Here is a 16011-nt window from a genome sequence, read left to right on the forward strand (position 1 = left end):
TGTATATGAAATTATCTTTGTTTCTATTTTACATTCTTTTTTTTTTTAAAATAATATTCTAATGAATTTTTCACCAGAAGAGGGAAGGGAGGAAGAATTGAGGACTTAAGAAACATTCGACCGAGAGAGAAAACATCGATTCAGCCTGCCTCCTTGGACACTCCCCCCCTGGGTATGTGCCCGCAACCAAGGTACATGCCCCTGGCCGGAATCGAACCCGGGACCCTAAGACTGCACAGGCCGACGCTCTATCCACTGAGCCAAACCGGTCAGGGCTCTTGTTATAATCTTTGTTTTAAAGTCTAATTTGTCTGATATAAATATTGCTACCCCCGCTTTGTTTCTTTTCATTTTCATTTGCATGAAATATTTTTCCATCCTTGTACTTTCAGTCTGTAGGTGCCTTTTGATCTGGAGTCTCGTGTAGGCAGCATATACTGACTATGAGTCTTATTTTCTTAGCCATTTAACCACCCTGTGTCTTTTGATTGAAGCATTGAATCCATTTATATTTAAAGGAATTATTTGGCCCTAGCTGGCTTGGCTCAGTGGATAGAGCGTCAGCCTGCAGACTGAAGGGTCCCAGGTTCGATTCCGGCCAAGGGCACATGCCTGGATTGCGGGCTCGATCCCCCGTAGGGAGCGTGCAGGAGGCAGCCGATCAATGAGTCTCTCTCATCATTGATGTTTCTATCTCTCTCTCCTTCCTTCCTCTTTGAAATCAATAAAGAAATATATTTAAAAAATAAAAATAATAAAGGAATTATTTGTAGGTTTGTAGTTATTGCCATGTTATTCCTTTTTTCTTCTTAAGTCCCTTTTACATTTCTTATAATACTGGTTTGGTGGTGGTGAACTCTTTTAACTTTTTTTTTTTTGTCTTGGAAGCTCATTATCTCTCTTGATGGTAAGTGATAGCCTTGCTGGGTAGAGTTATCTTGGTTGTAGGGCCTTGATTTTCTTTTTTCTTTTGGGGGGGGGGGGTGAAAGTAATAGTTTATCCTTTTTTTTGAAGCTTTTTTAAAAAATTAAATCTTTATTGTTCAGATTATTACAGTTGTTCCTCTTTTTTTCCTCCCATAGCTCCCCTCCACTCCGTTCCCACCCCACCCTCTGCCCTTACCACTGCCACCCACTGTTCTCATCCATAGGTGTACAATTTTTGTCCAGTCTCTTCCCACAACCCCCACATCCCTTCCCCCCCCCCGAGAATAGTCAGTCCACTCCCTTTCTATGCCCCTGATTCTATTATATTCACCAGTTTATTCTGTTCATCAGATTATTTATTCACTTGATTTTTAGATTCACTTGTTGATGGATGTGTATTTGTTGTTCATAATTTGTATCTTTACCTTTTTCTTCTTCTTCCTCTTCTTAAAGGATACCTTTCAGCATTTCATATAATACTGGTTTGGTGGTGATGAACTCCTTTAGCTTTTTCTTATCTGTGAAGCTCTTTATCTGACCTTCAATTCTGAATGATAGCTTTGCTGGGTAAAGTAATTTTGGTTGTAGGTTCTTGCTATTCATCACTTTGAATATTTCTTGCCACTCCCTTCTGGCCTGCATAGTTTCTGTTGAGAAATCAGCTGACAGTCATATGGGCACTCCCTTGTAGGTAACTGATTGTTTTTCTCTTGCTGCTTTTAAGATTCTCTCTTTGTCTTTTGCTCTTGGCATTTTAATTATGATGAGTCTTGGTGTGGTCCTCTTTGGATTCCTTTTGTTTGGGGTTCTCTGCGCTTCCTGGACTTGTAAGTCTGTTTCTTTCACCAGGTAGGGGAAGTTTTCTGTCATTATTTCTTCAAATAGGTTTTCAATATCTTGCTCTCTCTCTTCTTCTGGCACCCCTATAATTCGGATGTTGGTATCCTTGAAGTTGTCCCAGAGGCTCCTTACACTATCTTCATATTTTTGGATTCTTTTTTCTTTTTGTTTTTCCGGTTGGGTGATTTTTGCTTCTTCACATTTCAAATCTTTGACTTGATTCTTGCGATCCTCTAGTCAGCTGTCGGAACTCTGCATCATATCCTATATTTCAGTCAGTGTATGCTTAATTTCTAGTAGGTCCTTTTTCATAACCTCAAGGGTTTTACTAGATTTCTTGAGGGTCTCACTAAATTTATCAGCGGTCTCACTAGATTTCTTGAGAGTCTCACTAAGTTTATCGGCGGTTTCTAGAAAATTCTTGAAAAACCTTAAAAGTGTGGTTTTGAACTCTATATCCAGTAGTTTGCTTTCCTCCATTTCTGTCATTTGTGACTTGTTTTTTTGTCTCCTTATTTTTTATGCTTCCCTGTGTTGATAGAGTGGTTTTCTGTGTTAGGTGTCCTATAGGGCCTAGTGGCTCAGCCTCCCCAGTTACCTGAGGTGGACACTCTTGGTGCACCCCTTTGTGGGCTTTGTGCACAGTCTTGTTGTAGTTAAGCCTTGATTGTTGTAGGTATCACTGGGAGGAATTGACCTCCAGGCCAATTGGCTGTGAGAATCAGCCGTGTCTGCACTGGGAGAACTTCTGAGCTGGAGACAGTCTTCTGGGGCAAGACTTGCTTCAGTGGGGCTTTGGTGCTCACTGAGTCTGCCCCCTGAGTGTGTCCCTTATGGATCTGAGGAGTTGTAATCTGGATGGTCCCACTCTGACTACTGGGTACACTGGCTCTTGGATCTCTAAGGAGGTGCTAATTTAGCCTCTGCCTGAGGCTACCCAGCAGGAGCTATGGAGAGATTCCTCTTCTTTGTTTGGGGTTTGGAGGTGCCCAGATGAGGCCCAGCAGTGAAGCAATGCAAGCTGCTGTGGGGCCTTGGGCTTTCTTTTGGATGTTCTGGGTCTCTCTGATTAAGCTTCAGTTTGTTAGGTAATTTTCAGGTTGCAAAGGGCCAGGCCTTTCATATGCAAAAGCCTCTGTGCACAGCTTGGGTGGGGCGGGGTCTCTGGGGATCAACAGGGCGGAGCAAGCATATATGGCTGCTCCCCAGTCCTACCCTAAGAGGCCCCGCGTCTCAGTGTCCCAGTAATCGCTGCAAGCACCTCTGAGAGAAAGCCGCCCTCGAGTTCTGCCTGATGCCAGACAGTCCAGTTTCTCCCCATATGAGTCTGGGTCCCCAGAGACTCGCCCGGAACTGGAGTTCAGAGCAGCTGGGAGCTTGTGTCTCCCTCCTGATTGAAAAAGACAACCGCGTCCTCAGCTGCCAGCCCTCTCCACGTGCGCCGGGTCCTCAGTTGCCAGCCCTTTCCGCGTGCGCTTCCGTATCTCTGCACTTTACTTCCGCACCTCCTCTGAGTCTCAGTGTGCTTTTCTCTTTCCTTCTAGTTGTAGAATTTCCACTCAGCCAGCCTTCCTGTGGTTCTGGATGATGTCCGTTTTGTCTTTTAGTTGTATTTTTGAAGTGGTTGTGGGAGGCAGCAATTTCAGGTGTTTACCTATGCCGCCATCTTGGTTTCTCCGGGCCTTGATTTTCATCACTGAATATTTCATGTTGATTACTTCTGGCCTGTAAAGTTTTTGTTGCCGAAACCGGTTTGGCTCAGTGGATAGAGCGTCGACCTGCAGACTGAAGGGTCCCAGGTTCGATTCTTGTCAGGGGCATGTACCTTGGTTGCGGGCATATCCTCAGTAGGAGATGTGCAGGAGGAAGTTGATCGATGTTTCTCTCTCATCGATGTTTCTAACTATCTCTCTCCCTTCCTCTCTGTAAAAAATCAATAAAATATATTTAAAAAAAAAGTTTTTGTTGATAGATCAGCTGGCAGTCTTATGGGAGCATCCTTGTAGGTAACTAACTTCCTTTCTCTTGGCTGCTTTTAAGATTCTTTAACGTTTGGCATTTTAATTATGATGTGGGACTCTTGGTGTGGGCCTCTTTGGGTTCTTCTTGTTTAGGACTCTGTGCTTTTGGGACTTGTGTGTCTATTTCCTTTGCCAGGTGAGGGAAGTTTTCCATTACAGTAGGTCCTCGGGTTACGTCGGAGATCCGTTCCTTCGGCACGACGTAACACGATTTTCGCCGTAAGTTGGAACCCTCCTTACATAAGCACCTACGTCACTCATGGAGCATATACACAGCAGTAATGAAATGAAATAGTAAAAAAAAAAATTTAAAAGAAAGGTAACAATTCCTGACCTTTACTTGTGGTAAATAAATAATAAAAAACATAAAGCTCATATGTACATACGTCGAAATGACGGAACTTTTTTTTTTATAAATACTGTAAATGGGAGATGGCGATGTAACCACGAAATAATGTACGGAGAGTCTGACGTAACCCGAGAACTGCCTGTATTTCTTCAAATAGATTTTCAATCCTTTGCTCTCTCTTTCTGGTACACCTATGATGAGAACATTGATACAGTTAATGTTGTCTCAGAAGTCCCTTAAACTGTCCTCATTTTATTTTTTTTAATCCTCACTGGGAATATGTTTTTAATGATTTTGAGAGAGAGAGAGAGAGAGAGAGAATCGATGTGAGAGAGAAACATTGAAGTGAGAAATATTGATCAGTTGCCTCCTATATGTGCCCCAACCAAGTATCAAGCCCACAACCCAGGTATGTGCCCTGACTGGGAATTGAACTTGCAGCCTTTTGGTGTTCAGGATGATGCTCCAACCAACTGAGCCACAGTGTCAGAGGAAACTGTCCTCAATTTTTTAAAAATTCATTTTTCTTTTTGTTGATCTAATTGGATGCTTTCCACTACCTCATCTTCCAAATCATTGATTCCATTCTCTGCTTCAATTAATCTACTATTGATTCTCTGTGATATTTTCTTCATTTCAATTATTGTATTCTTTATCTCTGACTTTTTTTATATATTTTCTGTCTCCATTTTTATTTTCTTAAAGAATAGTTAATTTTTTTTAGAGAGAGGGGAAGGGAGAAGAGAGAAACATTGATGTGATAGCACAACATAGATTGGCTGCCTCCTGCAAGCCCCGTACTGGAAATGGAACCTGCAACCCAGGCATGTGCCCTGACCGTCAATTGAGCCAGCAACCTCTGGGTGCATGGGGTGATGCCCAGCCAACTGAGCCACTTGGCCAGAGCTCTATCTCCATTTTTATGTTACGTATCTCTTTGTTAAATTTTCACTGAGATCATTGAGCTTCCTTATAACCAGTATCTGTTAGATTACTTGCCTCCGTTTTATTTAGTTCTGGAGTTTTGTCCTTTTCTTCCATTTTAGACATGTTTGTCTCCTCCTTTTGGCTGCATTTGTTTGGTTCTCTGTACTAGGTTGATCTACATCTCCCAGTGTTGGCAGAGTGGCCTATGTAGTAGATGTCATGTGGGGCCCAGTGGTAAATTCTCCCTAGGTTGTGTGTGCCCTCCTGTTGTAGTTGAGTCTTGATTGCTGTTGGCAAGTCAGTGGGTGGGATTGACCCTCAGGCTGACTGGATGGTGACTATAGAGGAGAAGCTGTTGTTGGGGTGAGATTCATTGCAGTGGAGCTCTGATCTCTGCTGAGTCTACCCTTTGGACGTGTCCTTTGTGGAGCTGTGTTATGTAGTGCTCAGTATAGTCGGAAGCCAGCCACTTGGTAGGAGCTACAAAGTGCTCTGTGATTGTGATTGGTAGCTGTCTGTGCTGGGCAGGAGACACCTGGGATAGGCTATGCTGCAAGGAGAGGTGCTGAGCTTGGCTGCTGCTAGTACCAGGCTGGGGGGCCACCTTGCAAGAGGTCATTTTAGGGAAGTCTGCAGGGCTGGCCAATGTCGGCTACTTTTAACAGCACTGAAAGAGGTTTAGGCCAGTGAGTGAGATATGTGGGGTAGGAAAGGGTGATTTAAAGAAAAAATTCACCTATTGTCATAATTAAGGGATTTAATTTTGGATTTTCCACCTCTCTTACACTGGTACTGATTAATTAGTATCCTACACAAAGTTACTAATTCCCCCCACCCCCACATTGTTTCTTTTTAAATATGTATTTTATTAATAGTATTACAGATACCTCCCACATTCCCTCCTTTACCCCCCCTCCTTCCAGCTCCTACCCATCGCCCCACATCTTCACTATCCTATTGCCCGTGTCCATGGACTATACATATAAGTATGTAAGTTCTTTGGTTTATCTCTTCCCTCCACAACACCACATCGAGGTATGCCAATCTCTTCCATGCCTTCATGCTTTGGACCTTATTTTGTTGGGCAATTCATTTTGTTAATTAGATTCCACAAATAAGTGAGATCATGAGATATTTGTCTTTTTCAGTTTGGCTTATTTCACTCAGCATAATATTTTCCAGGTCCGCCCATGCTGTCCCAAAGGGTAAGAGATCCCTCTTTTTTACAGCTGCATAGTATGCCATAGTGTAAATGTCTCACAGTTTTTTATCCATTCATCTACTGATGGTCACTTGGACTGTTTCCACATCTTAGCTATTGTACAAATAACGTTGCTATGAACATAGGGGGGGCATATATTCTTTCTGATTGGTGTTTTGGGGTTTTTAGAATATATTCCCAGAAGTGGGATTGCTGGGTCAAACGGAAGTTCCATTTTTAATTTTTTGAGGAAACTCCATACTGTTTTCCATAGGTGCTGCACCAATCTGCATTCCCACCAGCAATGAACTAGTGTTCCCTTTTCTCCACATTCTCCCCAACACTTGTTTGTTGTTTTTTTTTGAAAATATATTTTTATTTGATTTCAGAGGGAGAGGGAGAGAGAGACAGAAACATTAATGATGAGAGAGAATCATTGATTGGCTGCCTCCTGCACCTCCAGCCCCAACTGGGGATGGAGCCTGCAACTTGTGCATATGCCCTGACCGGGAATCGAACCTTGACCTCCTGATTCCTAGGTCGATGCTCAACCATTGAACCACACTGGCTGGGTGTTTGTTGATTTTTTGATGATAGCCATTCTAACAGGTGTAAGGTGATATCTCATTGTGGATTTAAGTTGCATTTCTCTTATGATTTGTGACATTGTGCATTTTTTCATATGTCTCTTGGCCATTTGTACGTCCTCTTTGGAAAAATGTCTATTCAGGTCTTCTGTCCATTTTTCAATTGGATTGTTTGTCTTCCTTTCATTGAGTTGTATGAGAACTTTATGTATTTTGGATATTAACCCCTTTTCAGATGTATCATTGGCAAATATGTTCTCCACACCATGGGTTACCTTTTCATTTTGAAGGTGGTTTCTTTTGTTGTGCAGGAGCTTTTTATTTTGATATAGTCCCATTTGTTTATTTTCTCCTTAATTTTCTTTGCCCAAGGAGACGTGTCCGTAAATATATTACTATGTGAGATGTCTGAGATTTTACTGCCTATGTTTTCCTCTAAGATTTTTATGGGTTCATGCCTTACATTTAAGTCTTTTATCCATCTTGAGTTTATTCTTGTGACTGGTGTAAGTTGGTGGTCTAGTTTCATCTTTTTTTCATGTGTCTGTCTAGTTTTCCCAGCACCATTTGTTGAAGAGACTGTCTTTACTCCATTGTATGTTCTTGTCTCCTTTGTCAATTATTGATTGACTGTAATGTTGTGGGTCAACTTCTGGGGTCTCTGTTCTGATCCATTGGTCTATATGCCTGTTCTTGTGCCAGCACCAGGCTTTGTGGTATAGTTATAATGGCTTTGTAGTATAGTTTGATATCCAGTGTTGTGATCCCTCCTACTTCATTCTTCTTTCTCAAGATTGCTGCAGCTATTAGGACTCTTTTATGATTCCATATAAATTTTTGGAGTTTGGGGTAAGCATACACACTTAAATGATGTTAAGTCTTCCAATCCATGAACATGGTATATGCTTCAATTTATTTGTATCTCCCTCTAATTGTTTTTTTCAATGTCCTATAGTTTTCCAAGTACAGGTCTTTTATCTCCTTGGTTAAGTTTATGCTTCGGTATCTTATTTTTTTGTTGTTGCAATGGTAAATGGAATTTTTTTTTTTTTTTGGTTTCTCTTTCTGAGAGTTAATTATTGGTGTATAAAAATGCCATTGATTTCTGGATGTTGATTTTGTATCTTGCTACCTTGCCAAATTCATTTATTAAGTCTAGTAGCTTCCTGGTGGAGTCTTTAGGATTTTCTATGTACAATATCATGTCACCTGGGAATAATGAGAGTTTTGTTTTCTCCTTTCCAATTTGGATACCTTTTATCTCCTCTTGTCTGGTTGCTATGGGTAGAACTTCCAGTACTATCGTATATAATAAAAGTCTAATATGCTAAGAGTCTGGTCGTCCAGTCAGCCGTTCAACCAATCAAAGTGTAATATGCTAATGATATGCTAAGGCTGCTCAGCTGCTCGCTATGGCGTGCACTGACCACCAAGAGGCAAACAGTTTACCAGTTGCTATGACATGCACTGACTACCAGGGGGAAGATGCTCTGACCAGCAGGTGAGCTTGCTGCTGGGGTCCGGCTGATCGGGACTGAACCAGATGGGCCGGACACGCCCTGGAGCCCTCCTGCAGTCCTTCCCCGGCTAGCAACCACCCGCATCCCTCCCCGGCTTCGATTGTGCACTGGTGGGATCCCTTGGCCTGGTCTGTGCCCTCTCGCAATCTGGGACCCCTCGGGGGATGTTGGAGAGCTGGTTTTGGCCCGTTTCCGCAGGCCAGGCCGAGGGACCCCACTGGTGCACAAATTTGTGCACTGGACCTCTAGTGTTGAATAAGAGTGGTGAAAGCAGACACCCTTGCTTTGTTCTTGTTCTTAAGGGAAACACTTTTAGTTTTTGCCCATAGAGTATTATGTTGGCTATAGGTTTGTCATATATGGCCTTTGTTATGTTGAGGTATGATCCCTTTATTCCCATTTTACTGAGAGTTTTTATCAAAAAAAGGTGCTGGATTTTGTCCAGTGCTTTTTCTGCATCCTTTGATATGATCATGTGGTGTTTATCTTTCAGTTTGTTTATGTGATGTATCACATTCATTGATTTGCGAATATTGGACCAGCCTTGCATCCCCGGAATAAATCCCACTTGATCATGGTGTATGATGTTTTTAAAATAATGCTGGATGCGATTTGGTTAAATTTTTGTTGAGGATTTTAGCATCTGTGTTCATCATTACAGGGGTTGGCCTGTAATTTTCTTTCTTTATAGTGTCTTTATCTAATTGTGGAATTAGATAATGCTGGCTTTGTAGAAAGAGCTTGGAAGTGTTCCTTCTTCTTGAATTTTTTGGAATAATTTGAGGAGGATTGGTGTTAGTTCTTCTTTGAATGTTTGGTGAAATTCACCATTGAAGCCATCCAGTCCAGGACTTTGTTTGCTGGAAGTTTTTAAATTACTGCTTTAATTTTAGCAGTTGTTATTGGCCTCAGGTTTTCTCATTCTTCCTGATTCAGTTTTGGAAGATTGTATGTTTCTAGAAATTACTCTGTTTCTCCCAGGTTGTCCAGTTTGTTGGCATATAGTTGTTCATAGTATTTGCTTGCAATACTTTGTATTTCTGGGGTGTCCATTGTTATATTGCCTCTTTCATTTCTGATTTTATTTGGTCCTCTTTGTTTCTTGATGAGTCTGGCTAGGGGATCATCAATCTTGTTTATCTTTCAAAGAACCAGCTCTTGGATTTATTGATCCTTTGTACTGTGGTTTTTTTGTTTTGTTTTTCGTCTCTATGTCACTTATTTCTGCTCTGGTCTTTATTATTTCCTTCCTTCAACTTCCTCTAGGCCAGGGGTGGGCAAACTTTTTGACTCGAGGGCCACAATGGGTTCTTAAACTGGACCGGAGGGCCGGAACAAAAGCATGGATGGAGTGTTTGTGTGAACTAATATAAATTCAAAGTAAACATCATTACATAAAAGGGTACGGTCTTTTTTTTTTTAGTTTTGTTCATTTCAAACGGGCCGTAGTTTGCCCACGGCTGCTCTAGGCTTTTCTTGCTATTCTCTTTCTAATTCATTTAGTTGTAGGGTTAGACAGTTTATTAGTCCTTTTTCCTGTTTCTTTAGGTAGGCCTGTAGTGCTATGAACTTTCCTCTCAGGACTGCTTTCACTGTGTCCCATAGGTTTTTGGTGATTGTGTGTTCATTTTCATTTGTTTCCAGGAAGCTTTTAATTTCTTGCTTGATCTCATTGGTAACCCATTCATTGTTTAATAATATGTTATTTAGCCTCCATGCATTTGAATGTTTTTGAGTTTCTTTATTGTACTTGATTTCAAACCTCATGCATTGTGATCTGAGAAGATGCTTGGTATTATATCAATCTTTTTTGAATTTGTATAGACTTGTTTTGTGCCCTAACATATGGTCTATCTTTGAGAATGTTCCATGTGCACTTGAGAACAACGTATGTTCTGTTGCTTTGGGGTGAAATGTTCTGTAAATATCATTTAGACCCATCTTATCTAGTGTGTCATTTAAGGCCTCTGTTTCCTTGTTAATTTTTTTGTCTGAAAGATCTATCCAATGATGTCAGTGTGGTGTAAAGTCCCCTCATGTTAGAAATTAAGCCAGAGGTGGTCCATGTTCAAGTCAAGGCATTTCAACCCGGAATGGAAAATTACTGCATGGTGGTCTTCGGACTTGACAAAGCTCATGTACCTGGAAAGCCCCCAGGCAAACAGGATGTTCGAAAGAGCTAACCAACAGGGGGAAGATGTATTAATGGAATGAGGAAGTGATAAAGACTGTATACACGTCTGAAAGCACATACCCCAGGAATGCTTTTCCGCCTCAAAGAGACAAAGGGTGATGGAGACAGCTAAAAAGCCTACAGCCCACTTTTTATATAACCCAATAGGAAATAATGAAACTTAGGCAACATTTGGGAAGAATGTGCACCCCATAGTAGTCAGCCAATGAGGAACCGGGGAGGGACTTCCACACTAGGGATAAATTCCTGTTGTAACCATCCTTGGTGTGGCTTTCCACCAGAAACCCGATCTTGCAAGACCACCATTAAAAGTTTCACTTTCACTGTACTTCATGTCTCCCTAGTCCATTATTTGAGATTAGACAGGTGAGCATGTTTCTCACACGTACTATGACTTCTCTCCCTACAGTCCTTCAAGAATTTTTTTTATGTACTTGGGTGCTCCTATATTGGGTGCATATATATTTACAAGGGTTATATTTTCCTGTTTAAACACTCCCTTTAGTATTATAAACTGACCTTCTTTATCTCTTGTTATGGCCTTTGTTTTGAAGTCTATTTTGTCTGATATGAGTATTGCTACCCATCTTTTTTTTTCCTTTTCCATTTGCATGAAATATATTTTTCCATCCCTTCACTCTCAGTCTGTGTGTGTCTTTTGTTCTGAGGTGGGCTTGTAGACAGCATTTATATGGGTCATGCTTTCTTGTCCATTCAGTCACCGTATGTCTTTTGACTGGAGCATTTAACCCATTTACATTTAAGGTTATTATTGACTAGTGGCCTGGTACATGAAATCCGTGCATGGGGGGTGGTGTCCCTCAGCCCGGCCTGCACCCTCTCCAATCTGGGACCCCTTGGGATCGGGCCTAAACTGGCAGTCAGACATCCCTCTCACAATCTGGGACTGTTGGCTCCTAACCGCTCGCCTGCCTGCTTGCCTGATTGCCCCTAACTGCTCCCCTGCTGGCTTGATTGCCCCTAACCACCTCTACCTTGGCCCCACATCCGGGACCCAGGATTCCCTCCTCCAGCTGGCTGCAGGCACCCGGGACCCGGGCTACCCTCTCTCTGGCCAGCTACAGGCACCGGAACCCAGGCCAGCTGCAGCTGCAGGGGACGGTGGGCAAGTGGCTTCACCAGGGCTGCAGGCATTGGCGCCTGGGAGTGCGGGTGTGGGCGGCTTCTCTGTCTCCTGGGCCACAGCCAGCTTCAGGCACTGGTGCCTGGGACTTCAGGGTGGGCGGCTTCTCCATCTCCCAGGCTGCAGCCAGTCACAGCTGCTGGTGCCCAGGACCGCCAGCAGGCAGCTTTGCCTGGGCCCGGCTTTTTCAGGAAGGCCGTGCGGATGGTCGTCCGGAAGCTATCTGGTCTAATTAGCATATTACTCTTTTATTAGTATAGATAGGTATTTATTGCCATTTTTATTTTCTTTATGTCTACAACTCTCTCTCCTTTGTTCTTCTTAAAGCAGTCCCTTTAACATTTCTTGCATTGTTGCTTTGGTGGTGATGTACTCCTTTAACCATTTTTTTGTCTGGAAAGCTTTTTATTTCCCCTTCAATTTTAAAGGATAGCCTTGCTGGATACAGTAGTTTTGGATGTAGGCCCTTGCTTTTCACTACTTTGAGTACTTGATGCCACTCCCTTCTGTCCTGAAGTGTTTCTGTTGAGAAGTTGGCTGACATTCTAATGTGAACACCTTTGTAGGTAATTCTCCCCCCCCCCCCTCGCTGCCTTTAAGATTCTTTGTCCTTAATGTTCGCCATTTTAATTTTGATGTGTCTAGATGTGGATCTCTTTGGGTTGATTGGGACACTCTGTGCCTCCTGAATTTGTGTGACATATGCCTTCACCAGGTTGGAGAAATTTTCCGTCATTATTTCTTTAAGCAAGGTTCTTTGTTCCTTGCTCTCTCTCTTCCCCTTCTGGCATTCTTATAATGCAGATGTTATGTTTCACATCTCAGAGCTCCCTTTAACTATCTTCCTGTTTTTTAATTCTTTTTTCTATTTGCTGCTCTAATTGGGTATATATTTCTACCTTGTCTTCCAAGTCGCTGATTCGATTCTCTGGTTCATCCAATCTACCTTTAATACCTTCCGGTGTGTTCTTGATGTCAGATGTATCATTCTTTATTTCTGTCTGTTTGTAGTTCATGGCCTCTATTTTCCTTTTCATGCTGTTGTAATTTTCACAAAGTTCTTTAAGCATCTTTATAACCATTGCTTTGAACTCTATGTCTGATAGATTGCTTGCTTCCATTTCATTTAGTTCTTATTCTGGAAATTTCTTTTCTCTCATTTGGGGGTTGTTTCTTTGTTTCCCCATTTTAGCTGTCTCTTTGTATTTGCTGTTGTGTATTAGAACTGTTGTGCCTCCCAGTCTTTGTGGGTTGGCCTAATGTAGAAAGTGAGGCATCCAGTGGTGCAGTCTCTTCGTTCACCCGAGCTGGGTGCTCTAGGAATGCCCCTTTTGTGCATTGTTTGGGCTCTCCTGTTGTAACTGGGACTTGATTTTTGATATCCCATTCGTGGGAGGGGTCTCCCCTCTGACTTGCTGCCAGTGTGGTTCAAACCCAGTGTCATCATGCCAGCTGGTATACAGGTGCTTTGGGTCTGCTATTTGTGGGGCTTGCTAGGTTTTTCTCTGATGTTGTATCTGTTCCCTTGGTGTGTCTATCCTGGGCCTCCTGGGAGCTTCTATAGTGCATGTGAATGTGAGTCACTGTCCCTTTCTGGTTCTGGACACAACCTGATATAGGTCCAAGAGGTTAAAGCTGTAGTAGTCTAGTGGTGGGGGACTCCTTAGCCCAAAGGCTGGATCTGCCTTGAGTTTCATGCCTTGATTGACCCTGCTCTGAGCAGTACTCCCTTCCCCCACTGAGTTGGTCTCGCAGGCCCCAGGCACTTGGGGTCCCACTGACTTTTGTCTCACCTAAGTGCAGAATGGTGCCTGTGGGGTGTGTGTGTGTGTGTGTGTGTTGGGGGGAATGTGTGCGAGGTTTCACTGGTGTTTGCCTCCCTGCACTGTCTCCTCCCCTCCTTTTTTTAAATGTCCTCCTTTTTTTAAATGTGTAAAGCAGCTACCCAGCCCTCCTCAGGATTTTGGGGAACTTGATGTTAAGAATACCTGTGCCCTCATAACACTGGAATTTCTTCACTTTCAGTGAAGGAGTCCATCTTCATTACCACTAACTGTGCTTGAATTTCTGTAATTTGCAACTCTTTAAAGTAATAGTGGAGTTAGAAAGAAAAGAAAAACTTCAAATCCCAATCAGTTTCCTGTTTGTTTGTTATTATTAGTAGTATTAATGTTCCAGAGGTATGTGACAGGGCTGCTATTCCCATTGCCCTGGGGATTAGAGTTTTATTTTTTTGTTTTTTAAAAAGGTGAGTTGGTGGTAATGATAGTGTAAAACCAATGTTATGTGCCAAATGAATGGTAGAGAATATAATTGATACAGAAATTCCAAAGCAGGCAGTGATCATATGTGAAATGCTTCCTGGAAAAGGCAGTCTTGGAGGTTTGTGTTAAATATAGAAAATAATGAGGTTGAGAGATAGTAGGTGGGATATCACAGCAGGCCATCAATGTCAGGCTCTAGTATTAATCACTTTTATTAGATATTGAATGAAAGAATGACAAAATCTTAGACTAAGAATGTCCTGTAGCCCTGGTTGGTTGGAGTGTTGCCATGTACACCAAAAAGGTTCTGTGTTCAATGCCTGGTTGAGGTGCGTTTGGACTGCAACTGATTGATGTTTCTCTCACATAGATATTTCCCTCGCTCCCTCCCTCCCTCTTTGTCTAAAATCAATAAACAGCCATAGCTAGTTTTGCTGAGTGGATAGAGCGTCGGCCTGTGGACTGAAGAGGCCCAATTTTGTTTCTGGTCAAGGGCACATGTCTGGGTTGCAGGCTCAATCCCCAGTAAGGCGATGTGCAGGAGGCAACCAATCAGTGATTTTAATCACTGATGTTTTCATCTCTCCCCTTTCTGAAATCAATAAAAATATATTTTAAAAAATAAAATTAATAAACATATCCTCAGGTGAGCATTTCAAAAAATAAGAACGTTCTGAGTACTAAATGTTTCAGATTAAATCTGGTGTTGGTAGCTGTGATAGAAACAGTAGATGAAGAAAGACTTAATTTTGGAGTGGACTAGGTGTGAATTTCTGAAGGTAGTGGTTCCCAGAAAGGACATTCGTCACTGGTATTATTTAAGACTAGGTAGGAATAGATGACCAATAATATTGGAGTACATAAATAAGGTATCAGTTAAGGATGTTGTGGTTGTGCAAGTAATGGAATGCTGTACTAGCAGTGGAATGCTGTACTAATAGTGACTTAAAAAAACACTGTGGATTGTTCTATAAACATGAAATCTGGAGGAAAGTGGCTCCTGGGAGATATGGTAGCTCAGTGATCAATGTTGGTAAGCACTCAGGCAGTGGCACTGCTCATGGTCACAAAATGGATTCTGTAGTGTGGAGTGATGTAGAGAAGTATAGGAAAATTACAATTGTAAACAGCCAAAGATAACTTCAGAGAAGGCAGTTTGAAGGAGGTTAAAACTGCATTCTCTTGGAGTGAGAGAGGGGAAGAGTTCTCTAGGAAGTTTAAGAGAATGGTGGAAAAGAACTTACAAAACAATAACAAATGTTTTCGCCCTAGCTGGTTTGGCTCAGTGGATAGAGCATTGGCCTGCAGACTGAAGAGTCCCAGGTTTGATTCTGGTCAAGGGCAAATGCCCAGGTTGTGGGCTCAATTCCCAGTAGGGGGTGTGCAGGAGGCAGCCAGTCAGTGATTCTCTCTCATCAGTAATATTTCTTTCTCTCTCTCCCCCTTTCCCTTCCTCTCTGAAATCAATAAAAATCCATTAAAAATCCATATATATATATAAAAAGCCATCAACTGGAATGCTGTAACAACCAGAACGACTGGTTGCTATGATGCCCACTGTGGCCAGTGAGTGGGCCAGCAAACTGGCCCAATCTGGGGGTGGGGCTGGCTGGCCAACCTCCTGCGGCCCCTCCTCCCAGCCGGCCCCACCCCTGATTGCCCCCCACCCCAGTAGGGGGCAGGGCCGGCCAGCCAACCTCCTGCAACCCCTCCCCCTGGCTGGCCTTGCCCCTCATGGGCCCCCACCACCCCAATTGGCCCGCGGCCCCTCCCTGCATCCAGCTCCGTCCCCGATCAGCCCCTCCACTCTGATCAGGGGCAGGGCCAGCTGGCTGGTCTGCCCACAGCCCCTCCCCACGGCTGGCCCCACCCCCCCCAGTTGCCCCCACACACACCAATCGGGTGTGGGGCTGGCCGGCCAACCTCCTGCCATCTCTTCCTCCCGACAGGCCCAGCCCCAATCCACCAATGGGGCCAGGCCGGCCGGACCCCACCCATGCACAAATTCGTGCACTGGGCCTCTAGTAAAATAATAAA

General features: G+C 43.0%; 1 pseudogene; it reads right to left on the minus strand.

The window, feature by feature from the left end:
* The window catches only part of LOC102426146, a 39189-nt pseudogene extending 26397 nt beyond the window's left edge, over positions 1-12792 (minus strand).
* Between the last annotated feature and the right edge of the window lie 3219 nt (positions 12793-16011).

The sequence above is a fragment of the Myotis lucifugus genome, unplaced genomic scaffold (genome assembly GCF_000147115.1).
Source record: "Myotis lucifugus unplaced genomic scaffold, Myoluc2.0 scaffold_19, whole genome shotgun sequence".
Taxonomy (NCBI): Eukaryota; Metazoa; Chordata; class Mammalia; order Chiroptera; family Vespertilionidae; genus Myotis; species Myotis lucifugus.